Below are 14,975 nucleotides of genomic sequence, written 5' to 3'. Positions count from 1 at the left end.
TGAATGGTCAGAAAGAAAGTTGTTCATTGACCTGAAGAAATGTATGGTGTCTCCATGATGATGAAGAACATAAAAGAGCCTCCTTCTTGGGAAATATTACAGTTGATAGAGAGTGTTTGAAGGAGAACCTGTCAAAGAGACTGACAGCAACATGAACAAAAGGAGGAAGGGAAATAGAAGATGAGAGTCTGAATTTGTTCTCTTTGAGATTTCACGTTTAGGAATTTTAACAAAGAAAGGGTCATTATCTGGGCAGCATAACTTCCTGAACCCAGCTTTTATCTCCTCTTGTCCTTTTATGTAATTGAAAAAAAGGGTCTTTCACACAGAAGAACGCTAGAAGAACTACAGGAAATGCGATGGACACGGGAAAATCCTTCCAGTGTATAGCTTTTCAGTGCTTCTTCTCAGGGGGCAGGATGTGGCAACCTCTTCCTTGCACCCTGGGTTCACTGCTGTTTGGAGGCCGGCTGTCTCCCTCTGAAGTCAGGAACTGTTTGTTGTTCTCTTTAAATGTTCCTCTCTCATTTTTTGCTAGTTGCTACGCTTCTCAAGAACTGTGCTAAGTCTTTCCAGAAGCTCTTTGATCCTAGTCTATTCCTTTACTAATCCAGCTCTACTTAATCAAAGAGAAATTCCACTCTTCATTCATAATCCAATTATAGTATTATACATTAAGCCAAATATTTGCTATACTGTATAGAGTACACACACACACACACACGTATATATATCACCATGAATGGGGTTATTAGATTGTACATCCCACTAATGCAAGCTCTGAAAGGCAAATAAGCTTGGGAGTTACTTAATATTCTGCTGGCATTTTATTCATTTTTTCTCTTCCTGGCCTCATTCTTAACCCTCCCCACCTTTCTTAACCTAGCCTAACTCTTCTCACCTCTTGCCTGGCTTGAGCCTAGAGAATCTCTTCCAGCTTAGTACAAAGGAAACTCAACTCACATCACAGTGATGAAACCCAGTGGGCAGGAACTGTCCTGCAGTGGGGAATTTGCCCTTTAAAATAAAGAAAAAAAAAAAATAAGTGAAAGAGTTATGAAATTAACAACAGGTCTGCAAAAACAACTTCAGAACAGGAATGAAAGAACTACATAATTGACTCAGATTTTATCTAATTTTAGAACCAACTTTTACAGTCCTTGTGATCAGCTGTGGGCCAGTTCTCTTAATTCTGTCACCCTGATATGCATCTGTATAAGAAACGTTATTTTCTTGTGACAGTTAGGATTGCTCCATTTTTATAGAACAAAGTAAGCAATCATAAAAATGCATGATGCATAACAGCAAACTTTAATGCAAAAATAATATTATAAATGTGATGAGCTGCTCAGCTCCACACAGAAAATAAAAATTAAAAAAAAAAAAACAGGCAAAACAAAAGTAGCAAAACCAGAGGATATAGGAATTATTTTTTACCAGAACAAGAGCAGGATGAAGGGTCTCCTGTAAGTACAGCTCCAGTAGGTTGCTTGGTTTAGCAAAACAGCTGTTCATACTCAGAATGGTCTATATAGACAGTAAGTTACAAGGTAAAAGAGACAATGAAGGGATGTATGCATAAATGCGTCCGTGTATTTTTGTAGTTTGCTGGGCTTGAAGACTGTAAAGCCCAAGAAAACAAGACACAAAAGAAGAGCTATTTCCTTTGCAAGTTTCCTTTGCAAATATTTAATAACTGTGTAGTAAATATTTACTAAAGAAAATAACAAGGAGAATTCTCATCTGCAGTTTGCTGTGTCAAATTTAGAGACTACTCAACCATTGAAGTATGAAACAAGGGGATTTCAGCCTTGATTTAAATGCAAATCTCAACCCAATCTTAATTCAGGAAACATTAGCAACACACCTTTATAAAATAAACCATGCAGTGTATTTACAGGGCTTAGCTTTCCTACCGTTCTTCCTCCTGGAATGTGCCAGTCACCAGGAAGGAGAGCTTTCTATTTGATAAGGTGCTGGATAAGAGATGCTACTGGCCAAACCCCAGTATTACCATTTATTTCTAATAAATTCTTCTGTTTCCTCTGGTAGATATATTTTAACTGCTATGTATGTTTGAAAGCATAATTCATGCTGGCAAGTATAGAGCAGTTGTATCTATTCTAGAACTTTAGAATTGCCAATATTTATGCAAAAAGTAATTCAGTTTTTGGTGTGAAATGCAAGCTGTATTTTCTTCAACACATAACAGTTTAAAAATGCTCAGGACAGTCAGATGCTTAACTCTTTCTTTTGTCTGAGTTTTTTTGCTACAGATTGCTTTAGGGCAGTATTTCATTGGTTAGTTGAATGTTTAAATTCAGCTCCACAGTGTTGAGGGATCCAGGCATTTTAAGTTCTACTTCAGGTAAACAAGACATGTGAGCATTCCTCTGACTTTCAGCACTGCACTTACAGATCTTTTTTTCTCATCTTAGCTGATCAATGAAGTGCAAGTTCTTCTGATTGATTGCAAGTTTCTGTTTATACAATGGTGCATTATACCATTTCTTAGGGTCTTGACTATTGCTATAGGTCAGTCCAGGTGTAAAGCTAACCAGCACAAATTGAAGACTTTAAATGTAGATTTTTCAGTTTAATGCCCAATCAATTTCATATGACAGTCTAATGGACTCTGCTACAGTTTTTAGGGGATAGAGGAACAGTTCAAGAACTGCTCATGAAAAAAAAAAAAAATCATAATAATGTTATGAGAGAAAGGAAGAGACTTAATCAGCCAGCCAAATATTCCAGACCTGATCTGATGTAAGTGAATGCTTGAAGGTCTCCCATGAAAATACCTTTGGGTCTTAATTCTGTCTTATATGGAGCTAAATATAGTACCAAAGGGGGATGGTCCCAGGCAAGACAGGTGTAAGCACTTAACATCATGCTCAGTTTAATTCCTGGGATTCAGCTCCTTTGAGTGCAAAAGTAATGTGAAACGCTGATGTGAGGTAATTCAGTTTCCCAGGCTACTGGGTTGAGGTTTGAATCTCAGTTAAGTTATTATAAAAGATACCACTACTGATATTTATCTCTCCATTATATATATATATATATATATTTATATATATATATATGCACATGTATAAGGGAAGAAGAATTAAAGGGGTTTGTCATTATTTCAGTAGTACTGAGAAAAGCCATTAGTTGAGTTAAATAGAAACTTAAGGTGAACTTCTGTGTTCCTGCACTGGAATGTAGATTTCAGCTTCTTTTGTAGTCAGATTCATTATCTGAGCATATTTATTCATTTTTAATCAGAGTGTTTCATTTTAAAATAGCTTTATACTTTCCCTCCATGCCAACACTTTATACTTTATTTAAAAGTGAATGATAGAAGTGAATATCTGATTATGGAAACCCACTGCAAAACACTGCCTGCCTACTCATTGTAAAAACAATTCAAATATTCAAACATGATTTTTAATAAAAGTTTGAGATCAAAGGACAAAGTGGCTATGTTCTTTGCAAAACAGCAAAGAATCCTTGTTTTTATGTATTTGAATAGGGCAAGTGGCACTAGGAAATTATGTTACAGTAATACAACAAGGAAAATAAGCAATAAAATACAGCTTGTTTGGACTTGCTGCTACAGTGAATGGTAGGTTTTGGTTTAAGAGCTCTGTCCTTGTCACTGTACTGTGATTAAAGACAAAAATTGCTTGGCACCTGCTCATAACTTATGACCTTTTCTTTTCAAATAAAGATCCTGTTTCTGAGATCCCAACCTTAGTTCCTGCAAGGAACCATCATACATCTGTCTTAGTTAAATCATATACAAGCTGCTGTGTACAGGAGGCTGCCTATCTAGCAAGGTTTCCAGGTACTAATGAGATAATAGCTGCTGGGTTCTTACTGGCTCCTCAATACATTCAAGGTTTGAATTTTGATCTGTAGAATTCCAGAGAGTTTTGAGTATTACTAACTATAGCTGTTAGGCTCCCTTCTCCATCACAGCCACCACCCTGATCAGTGGCAGTTCACCATCTGAATCCACAAAAGTCTAGAGAGAGAAGTCTGTGAGTGGGACAAAGCTTAAGAAAACTAACTAGAAGATGAAAACACCCCTGGGTCGGAAATAGCCTGAATGGTTGATCTTGACTTCTAGGGAAAGAACAGAAGATAGGATGGATTGTGTTTGCAGAGATATCAGCTTATTATGGGCTAGATTCATAATATGGAAGGAAATCATGTTCATTTTCTTGTAGGGAGAGCTCTGATGGGCAACTAAAGTAAAAGGCTACTTAATTATTTCTTATTGTCACTCTTGCCAACACTGAAGACTTTTTATGCTTTGGAGAGAGAACAGATCCAAATAATTACAGTAAATTACTGCTCTTTGGGGTTTGAGGAGGAATGGGTGAAAGGAATGTCAGGGTTTCATGTCATTTCAATAGCTGGAAATATTAATGCATAACACGTATAAAAAATTCACCCACATATGCAAGATAAAAATGTGCTACTAAAACAATGGGCTATAAAAATAAATAAATAAATACATAGAAATCAGTAAACTTACATTTGATAAAAATGAACTAAAGCCAGAAAAAATCTCACTTGATTCAAAGCCAAACACTTCTTTTCTTTGGATTTGGTTCCTAAATGAAGACAAAAATAAAACAGATGCTAGAAATGTCAATTAAACACATTTTTCAATCTGTTTTTGATAATCTCTAGCTCTTTATAAACAGGCAGTCTTCTGCTGTTCAAATCACTACTACTTATTTTTATATTTTTAGGCAAAGAATTATGTTGTTTCTATAGAGCATGACTTGGTGTATATATGGTTAGCATATTCCTATAAGCCTGTTTTGCATGCCATTTTCCAGCATTTAATAATTTGTTCAAAAGAACATCACAGTTATATTTTGCAAACATTACTACAATGGTTCATGCAAATTACTGCTACCTCTGCTGATCACCTACTTGCTCCTGTTTTATACATACAAATTATGGAGGCTGGCTCCATAATATCTGCTATGCAGACTTATTGTAAGATGAGAACCTGAGGAAATAATACCTAGGAGATTTCAAAAATGTCATTTACTTTTCAGTGTTTGTTCTGTGTATTTCTTGTCTTCTTGGGCTAAGCAATTTTGCCTGGGAAGTCTGGTTTGTGTTCACTTCTCTGTTACACCTTTCTTCTGAGAAAGTTTTCCCACAGTTTTCTCAAGAATTTATACATCAAAATCTAAGAAAATATATACAATTTGCTCTTTTGTTTTGAAAAATGGCTATTCAGGAACTGTATTTGATCTTTTCACTTGGCTCTTCCTTTAGTTAAAAGAAAAATTATTTCTTTAGTAAAATGGCTTGAAATGTTTGACACTTGACATGTTTATGGTTTGACATATAGCCGTGTAAATATATAGCTGATTTCAGCACTTACCTGCCATGCAACAGGGACTGTTCATGGTCTGGGGTGCTAACTGGAGAGGAGGAGAGACTGCACCTTCCTCTTTCCACCTCTTCTGTTGAGGAAACTGGATTGTGGAGCCCCATAGTGATACACTCCAATATCTCATAGCTCTGGGGAAAATTGGCCTAGACCCTCCAGCTATTATTTGCAACTTGACTATTCACAGCTGGAATAGCTATGGGTTTGTTATTTGTAAAACATCCATGAATTTCACTGCAGGCCTTTCTAGCAATATTGAAGCATCTATGAATCAAACTGTTCCCCAGCTGTTTATTCACTACCTGCCATCTCCTCTAGCATCGCATCCCTATTAATGCTAATAGTTACACCGTGCTCCTGGTGTGCTCCTGCCACACCACTCCTCTCTTACAGACCTTAATTCCCAACAAGGACATGAGTATTATTTCTTCAATAAAAACTTGGAATTCCTGCCAATGTTTCACTGGCAAGCATCCATGTTTAAATGTCAACCATATTTTTTTTTGTCTTCGCAAAGCAGTCAGAAACACTCAAGGTGATTTCCTACCTTTAATAAAATAAATAATGATAATAAAAAAGGGGATATTTGCATTAGGAAGGGCAAAAATGATTTAGAGGCTGTGGAAAATATAATGAATATCCAAATGTATTGTTCTGGAGCTTATCTTCAAAAGAAAAGAGCAAATCAACTCAGAAGTCCTTAATAAAAGACCTTATCAGACTTATTGCTTTTCTAGATTGGTGAAAACTGTTCAAACACTTGCTTCCTAGTTGGTTCTTTGTTGGATGAGGGCAATGGAAAAAGAGACCAAAGACTAATCTGTGTCCTCACATGTGGAGAGAATTCCTTAGCTTTTTTTTTTTCTTTTTTCTTTTTTTTTTTTTCTCAAGTATACATAGTGTTATTTCCAACTAGCAATACATGATATCCAAAGATCATGATGCTCAGGTAGGAATTCAGAGTCTCAGGAGCTTTTCTAGATTTCACCTAAAGCTAAATCTTGTTGTAAAATGTCCATGATTATTGTATGCTTCATCCTGAAAGGCACAGGCAAGTTCTCGGTCTTATTTTAGAAAGCTTAATAAAAAATAATTAGTCTGTGCTGTTGATCAGGGAAATATATGGCCTTCCTCTATGTGACAGAGAAGTTCCAGTGCCTCTGTGCATTGGAGCAGAAACTTGCAATTTGATGAGTACTGCTGTGCCTGAAATGTAATGGGGTCTTATTGACATTAATGGAAGTTTTGCATTCAGCCACAATGGAGTCATCATTTTCTTTATTCTCAAGAGATCTGCAGATTTCTCTAAGAAAAGAATTCAGACCCTTTATTTTAATTCATGATTTTAAGCTACCTTAAACTTCTGAGGTAGCAGTGAAAGTGTAAAAGCAATTAGTGAATTGAAAGAAGGTGGAATTGTTTTTTCCTATATGTATATATTTTAATCCTGTTTTCTGTCAAAGTAATTTTCTCATGGGAGGTAGCAGCATCCTCTTGCTATTCATCTATATTTCTGGGTGGGCAGAAAAAGCTGAGATGACACATACATCTTGTCTGATACATCTTTCAAAGAGAGCCATCAAACAATAGTGACATGCACCCTCTGGCAGCTGTAGTTGCCTAGAATTCTAAAGTGGAATTAGACTGGTACATACACATATATTTTACAGAAGCTTAGCTGGGAATGATATTTTAGTTCTGTCTTACGGAGAAACCATGCCACTGATATAAGGAGTTAAAATTTTAAGATGAGTGACTTTTTTCTTTTTTGTATGGGACTACATCTGTATCCATACTATCATTACCACTACTACTACGGTTTTTACTAATACTTACTCTGGAGGTATAAGTTCACACAAATACTATGCCAACCAGTGAGCTTCAAGTTGTCATTAAGGGTACTCAATACATGTGGTCTTCACAGATCACCCTAAAATGTATTGGCTTTTTACTTCTTAAGATATGCCCCCAATTATTTTTATTATAAATATTTGATAACTTCAGGAAGCATTGTTACTTTAGGAAAAACAATATCCTCTGTGTTGCTTTTCTGGAACTCAATTCTCTCCACTTAGATCATCAAATGGATAAGTGGACCTTTAGTTAGTTTGAAGTAGTCATTTATTTCCTCTTCTATTCTTCGTGTTCTGATCTTCCACAACTAATGTTGGCATAGTATTGGTTTAGCTTAAGTTCTCCAAGAAAATTTTATATCATTTTTTGTATCAGAGGCAATACCTGTGAATTCTACTCACTTCACTTTTACTTCAGATTTTTAGTAAGTTAAATTTTATAGGCGTATGAAAAAAAAAAAAATGGAATTAATTTGCTTTTTCCCCTCTGTAGCATTTCTGCTACACTGATATAATTGAAGATATGCTCTAAACAAGAGAAAATCTATGTATATATTTATACTTTTTCAGTCTCATTGTTTTTTGAAGGTACTTTGATGTATTGACTTAAAAAAAAAAAAAAAAAAGGAACAGAATAGCTAATTACATGGTAGCCACAATTTCTGCCATTAGCAAAGAATATTCATGCAGGTTTCATCCATGGCTGCCTGGCATCTCAGCTCTGATTCTGCACCCCATCCACAACCTGTTGTTGGAAAAGCTCTGATTGCTGCAGCCGTCCATACATGCCCCAAAAACCCTTTCTACGCTCAACTAACAAGTATTAATGGCTATGCTAAGCTGAGTGTCTGCAGTTCTTAAGATAGTATCTTGGAAAAGTTTTTCATTTTTCTCAATGAATTAGTGAGCATTTCTGTTCACTCCCTTTTGAAGCTGAAAATTAAGAGGAGTATCATTCTGCAGGTATTATTAGACAAAAACAATGGATATTAAGCCATTATTTGTTCATTAGCAAGTTTTCCCCAGGTAGGCTTTATCATTTCAAGACGTTTTTTTTTGTGTTGTTCTTCTTTTTTTGTCTAATCACCTCTAAAATTATGAACACTCCAAGAATAAAGCATCCTGAATAGCAAAGCAGCTTGAAATATTCATAACTAAGAATGCAACTGGTAATGCTCATAAACAAAGTTGTTTGGAGACCCCTTTATTAATTTTTAATTTATTTTCAGTCAATTCCTTATTACTTCCAAATTCCTGTAGGGGATTCTGTTAATTAGTCGTGTGTAAAATATTCATTAAAAACAGTTTCCTATTTTCTTCTTTTATTGCAAATTTACATTTCTAATCTTATAACCAAAATAAACGCCACTGGGTAGAGAGACCACATTAATTTTGATCAACCCCTTGAAATAGAAACCCAGAGAACAAAAGATATGGTAATAAAATTATAGTTACATTGTGATACCAACTAGCTAGAAATAGGTATGCATATTTCAAACCATTGTCTACTTCAGATATAAATATCAGAAATTTTTGTTTGTTTTATGAATTATTTTCAAGGGAAGAAGAAAAAAGAAAGAAAGAAAATTACAGTCTTCCATTGACACTTTCCATGCACATTTACCCTTCTGAATTTCATAGGTCTAGGTACAGAAAAAAATATACTACTTTCAAAAGTTGGCCCAAAATTGGAGGCAAAAAAATATCTTTCCAAACAAATTGCAGTTAAGTTTTTCTCCATTCTCACTTTTATCTAATGATTAGAGGAAATGTGCTCTTGTGATTTAGTTGGATGACTGGGTCTCAGCCGTCTAATTCAATTTTACTTCTGATATATAGTCACTTCCTGGCAACTCACTTAATCCCTCTGGACCTCAGTTCTCTCTGTGCAAACCCTGACTCATATTTCTGGCCTTGTGAATTCATTGGACTTACGCTCAACTTTAAATACGTGATGAGGCCAATGGAAAGGAGTGATCACTATTAGTAGAAGGAGTTGAATATGTGCACAAGTGCTTTTGGGGTCAAAATCTTTGGATTATCTGTCCTCAAAGGTAGGAGAAGGAGATGTTTCTGTCTTTCAGCTGTATCATAAAATGTGGAACATTACCATATTTTGGAACTTATTAACCATGACATAATGTATTCTCTTGTAACATCATGTTTATAATGCTACTCCATTTTTTACAGTGTATTATACTATAGGTCCCTTCTGTGTAGGTATGGATAAGCTAATGTTTCTTCCTCTTCTCAGCTGTCATGGTATTTGTGAGCAAAAGCATAGAGGAAATGTTCAGACAGATGTGTCAATAAAACTTCCATGAGCAAATCAGAAGCCAAGCCTGTAGCCTGGCAAAGATCTCCATAAAATCAGGGGCTATTCTTTTCTCTCAATGGGGTACATCTCCTACTGAAGTCAGGCATATGGTTAATTTTCTAAAATAAAGCCAACTTGGTTTCTTTCTCTTTTGTTGTCAGGATGGCAGATACTCCAAAATAAAATGTTGTTATTCCTTTTCATTTTCCTGGAGAAAAGACACTAAAGAGAACAGGGAGAAATACTCTGGAAATGGTGCCTACTGTTGAGCAGCAACCTCTGAGAATATAAGTCATGGCAAAATATTGGCCAAAGCCACAGTGTTTACCCTTTAATCTCTTTTTACATTAAATACAGAGAGGTTGTTGTGGTTTCCTGCCATGCAGAGGAGACTGGAAAAAAAGTAAAACCATATCCTCTTAGAGGGATAGGAATATAAAATTCCGTATATACAAAGAAAAAAATCAAGGCAACATAAAACAAAAATTAGTGTTCTAGTTCCAGCAAATCTGCACTGGAGCTGGAATGATTGAGATCTGTATGACCATATCAAGGCACATCAGCACGATTTTGCTCCTGACAGCATTTCTGGTTTTGAAAGGTTCTTCCCCCACCAAACTGATCCAATTGTAAGGCAGCAGGGCCAGTTATGAATATTCATATAATAATCGGTGACTCCTGTGAGCTGCTATCTGCTCCTCTGGGGGTACCCGGCACACCAGAACAGTGACCAGTATGGGAAAGGATGAGACCAACAGGCCAGAAAACTGTTCTTTACCTAGGGAGAAGCACCTGGAATCCACAGAAGCAGAGACAACAGCAGGGAATTGCAAAAGGCAATGTTGAACCTTCCCCCTATACAAGTGTAAATTAATAAATTGATTCTCCAAGAAATTATACATTTTGGTCATTGTGAAATCCTAGCCTGGGCATTGCAATGGAGGATAAATGATATAGCTATGTGGAATGGTGTTGTTGGCAGGCACAGTAGAGCTTTTGTAGAGCGGCTGTGGAGAAGGAAGGCTTGATTCCATCTAGACTAGGGAAATCTACATTTTATGTTAAATTTGTGTTTCATGAAATGCTTCTCCTCTTGTGATGTCATTTACAAAAATTCCACTTGGACAAAATTCGTAGTCTGTGGTATTCTAAATATAATTGAGGCAATTCAGAACTGCTTTGAAGCTTCTCCCTTGATCAGGAATGCTGCTGATCTGATTCTCCCACTCCATATCACAAGCAGTCTGTCACACTCTGGAAAGTGTTTAGAAACTGCAGCTGCTCCTGCTTGGTAACATTTTGTACTGAGCTCACACAGGTATGAATTGCTATGCTATAAACATAAGATATGTCCCCATGTATTCTTCCCAGGAGAAAACTGACTTTTCAATGGCCTTTTTATGTGTAATCTTCCCCTGCTTTATCCACTGCTTTTCCCTCCATCACTATCTTTGCAATTATTTTCTAAATAACACTTTAAAATGGATTTGTAAATTGTTACTCACCACCCTTTTCTTCCATTCCTTGACATAAGAGCTTATAACGGCTGCTCAGTTCAGATCCAGAGTTCTCCTCAGAAGCATTTAATGTATATAACATCAACTCTAAGGAAATAATTACTTATTGCTCTTCCAATTCCAATGGCAGATTTGATCAAGGCCAAATTAATCACTGCCTTAAAATCATTAGAGATTATGTGTTACAGTGCTGGCTGAGCTGAACCATGACTCAACCTGATAATACTCTATCTGAAAACTAATCACCATCCAGCATATCATCATCTGGAGCCAGGAATTCATCTCCATTATCTCAGTGGCTTTCCTGATTGCAACTAGATCAAAACATCTTGCTGAAGTCCAGATTAATTTTACTTCATCCTTTTTTCCCCAATTTAGTATGTGGAAAAAGTCAATTGGTAATGTTAGCCTGAACTCAGCAAAATCAAGCCAGCTCCAGTGAGATGTTTTCCACTCCATCAGTTCTCATAAATTAATTCTTCTGTGATCCTTTCGAGTTCTTCACCTTGAACAAATACCAGGTTAAAAGTTTATGTGTCCAGGTCACTCGTCCTTTCCTCATTGTTTGAACTGGAGCACTACATTTTTTTCAACATTTGGGCAGTGGATCTTTGTCCGTAAAATCTGCTAGATGCTCCTGCTAATATCTCTGCTAGATCCTTTTCACAAGGATCACATCCCTTCTGATCCTGAAGTCTTTTGCTAACTTTCTTTAAGTATACATGTACATTATCTTTACTGAAGACAAGTTTTACATTTTCACTTTGTCGTTTTGGATTTTGTTCCCAGTACATCTCTGCCGATGATTCTTTCCTGATTCTTTCAACATGAGGGGATGAATTTACACAGGAATTTTGCCATGTCTAATTTCTTGGTGATTATTTCCCCTTTCTGTTATTCAGAAATCTTACTTAGTCTTTTGTTTTGCTTCTCCCCTAGATATTTTTGAAGATTCTCTTATCTTTATTTATTTATTTATTTATTTATTTTACTTCTTTACTACTACAACACACAGGAGCTCATTATATTTTTAAAAATCTCATTTTCTTCCCTGAGTTCTTTACTGCTAGCATATATTTCAGGTGTTAGGGATATTTTTAATCACACTCTCTCTTTCTTTAAATGTCTTCTGCAAATCTCTTCTGTACTTAATACACTTCTGTTCTGAAGAAGAATTTTATTGTTTTAGTTTAAATTCTTCAAATACAAAACCCACAATATTAAAATGTTAAAATTAAAAGTGTTTGTGACTTCACATTAGAGCAAAAGATTTAACAGGGGCCTTCCACCGTTTTCAAGGAAATAACTTAAAAACGGCCCATGAAATATATTATTCCTAAAACAAACTTACAAAGTATATCCGTTCTGAGGCACTGTGTATGTATTGGTACGGGAACTGAGATAATTTCCAATTAAGTTTATATTTTGACTCTTTTGTATCATTGATCTAGTAGGCCTGTACAGGGACAATCCAGTAGGGATGAGTGTAGGAATGGCTACTTTCATTGTCTGATTGTGGTTTTTTTTTGGTGAATATTTTCCTTTTTTAATGCTTTCTACATAATTCCTTTTACCTACCTCCTTATTCATTATTGATTTATAGAAATACTAGGAGGATAATTGTGCTAGGAATTGCATGCAAAATGCATAGGGTTTTTGCTGTGTGTTTTTGTTTTTGTTTGTTTTGTTTTTGTTTTGTTGTTGTTTTCCAAGGGATACTCTGAATATGCTCTAGGCTATAATTGTTTTGGAAGATTTCACTGAATTAGAGTACTTAGATTCAAAATGACACAGTATCGTGCCTTCTAGGACTCCCAAGATGTATATTTACATCCTGCATTGACAAAGGCTTCCTATGTAATTGTAGCCACTCCCCTTACCTCTCTGTTCTTCAGGTTTCCAGCTAACTCTACCATGACAGAAATATCTTCCTTCTTTCTGGGGAGATTATAACATGCTATGTATTTCACTTGATTTTTCCCCAAAATTAAACCTTGACGTCAGTGGGATAATTTCAGTGCATGAAAACTTTATCAAAGGCTTTTTTTTTTTTCCTAACAATAGAACTCATCAGCTGTTTAAGATAAATATGAAGCTTTAAACAAAATAATTTTAATGCTATTTGAGTTGTGTTGTCTTCAAGAAGATGTCAAGCATGTTTTAACCAGTATGTCATAATCACAAAGCTGGAATTAAATGAAATTATGCTCTGAAAAGAAAACAATTTGATAATTTTCTTCTACTCTGTACCAAGGACATAAAATTTGAACTTTTCCCCTGTAAGCTTGATCCCTTTCATTTAGCCCCTAAGATCACTTCCCAGTTGTTTTCTTTCAAAAGTATATTTCCCTGTTATGAGAAGACAAGCTATTTTTATCTGAAGTGTTTAATATACCACACTGCTAAAACTTTCACAAAAGAGTCAATCTTCAGTCTTAAAGGTTATTTCACTTTGTTGTATTATATACCACAATTTCTGCTGCATTTGATTCATCTGAGCTGTGGAGCAGGTAATATTATATATAGTTTATACTGCACCAATATTTAATGTTTCACACATTAGCATTTAAAAATTGCCTTCACATCCCCTATATTGGTTTTTGTGGATCCCAACATACAGTACCATCAAGTGGCTTTGCCTTACCCTCTTGATGAAAAGATGACATAGGAATCCCAGTGGGAGCAAAGACAACCACAGATTTAAAAAAAAAAAAAAAAAAAAAAAAAAAAAAAAGGCATCTAGTTGACCACTTTTCTTAAGCCTCATTGTAAGCTTTTTTTCTTCTTTTTAAGATGGCATGCACAGTATAACTGCCTGAGGGCATGCTTATTATAGACTGTATTTTGAAGCTGATTAAAAATAAATTCTCCATGCCTGTCTGAAACTTATTCCACAGAGAATCTTGTTTTATATCAGACGAGTAAAAGGATCTGTTGCTTAGTTAACTAGGTTCACCTTTTACCTCAGCACACATTTAAAAACTCATATCAGATTTCCATTACACTTCATTTATTATCCAGTCTTTCTGCTTTCATCAGAGAAAGCATTATAATGACTGTGACTTTGAAAAGTTTTATAACTAGTGTATGTGTGTGTGTATATATACATACATTTATACATTATTATATTTTATTTATACTCCATATAAAAATTAGGCTATCAAGTCTGACAGAAAGATCTCTGTACCATAATAAACAGACTTGTCTTCACAATCACTTTGCAGCACACAGGACTTGGCAAACTGTCAGACAGCAGAATGAAGAGGTAAAGCGCAGAATCTGCAAATTCTGGCCCTGCACGTGGGAATAGGTTTTGGGCTTTCCAAGAACTTGCAGAGAAAATGAAACTTGGCAGGATCCGTGCGGAAATTCATTTCATCTGTTTTCATTTTACACTGTCTGTCATCTAGTTTTTGATCACTAAATGAAAAAGAAAAATGAAATTCTGCCATATGCATTCTATAAATTTCAATTTAGCTATCAGGTGTCACACCTGCCACAACTTTGCTTTTTGCTGTGTTTCAGACAACAGACGTAATCATTTGTTTGTGTTGCTGATGTTGGTTTGGGAAAGTTTATTTATGGTAGCATTTGCAGTAATCTGCTAGTTTCCAACCATCACTGTATAAACCTATCACTTGAAATATAGGCAGTTATGTCAGCTTGTATAGGAAACATATTGTATAATGTTAATTAAATTGCAATATTTATACCCTCTGCTCCTCTGCTGAAATGCTCTGAGCCCTGAAACTGACTGCTCTGACATTTTGAACAAAGTCACACAATGCAAGCTTCAGGATGAGTTTCCCTAAGCAGGGAGGCACAGTTCATATGTCACGTTTCTGTCTTGTTCATCCCCTCCAGGAGCACACTGCCCTGCCAGA

This window comes from Netta rufina (genome assembly GCF_964035555.1).
Source record: "Netta rufina genome assembly, chromosome: 8".
In the NCBI taxonomy this organism is placed as follows: domain Eukaryota; kingdom Metazoa; phylum Chordata; class Aves; order Anseriformes; family Anatidae; genus Netta; species Netta rufina.
This window is presented reverse-complemented; position numbering follows the sequence as displayed.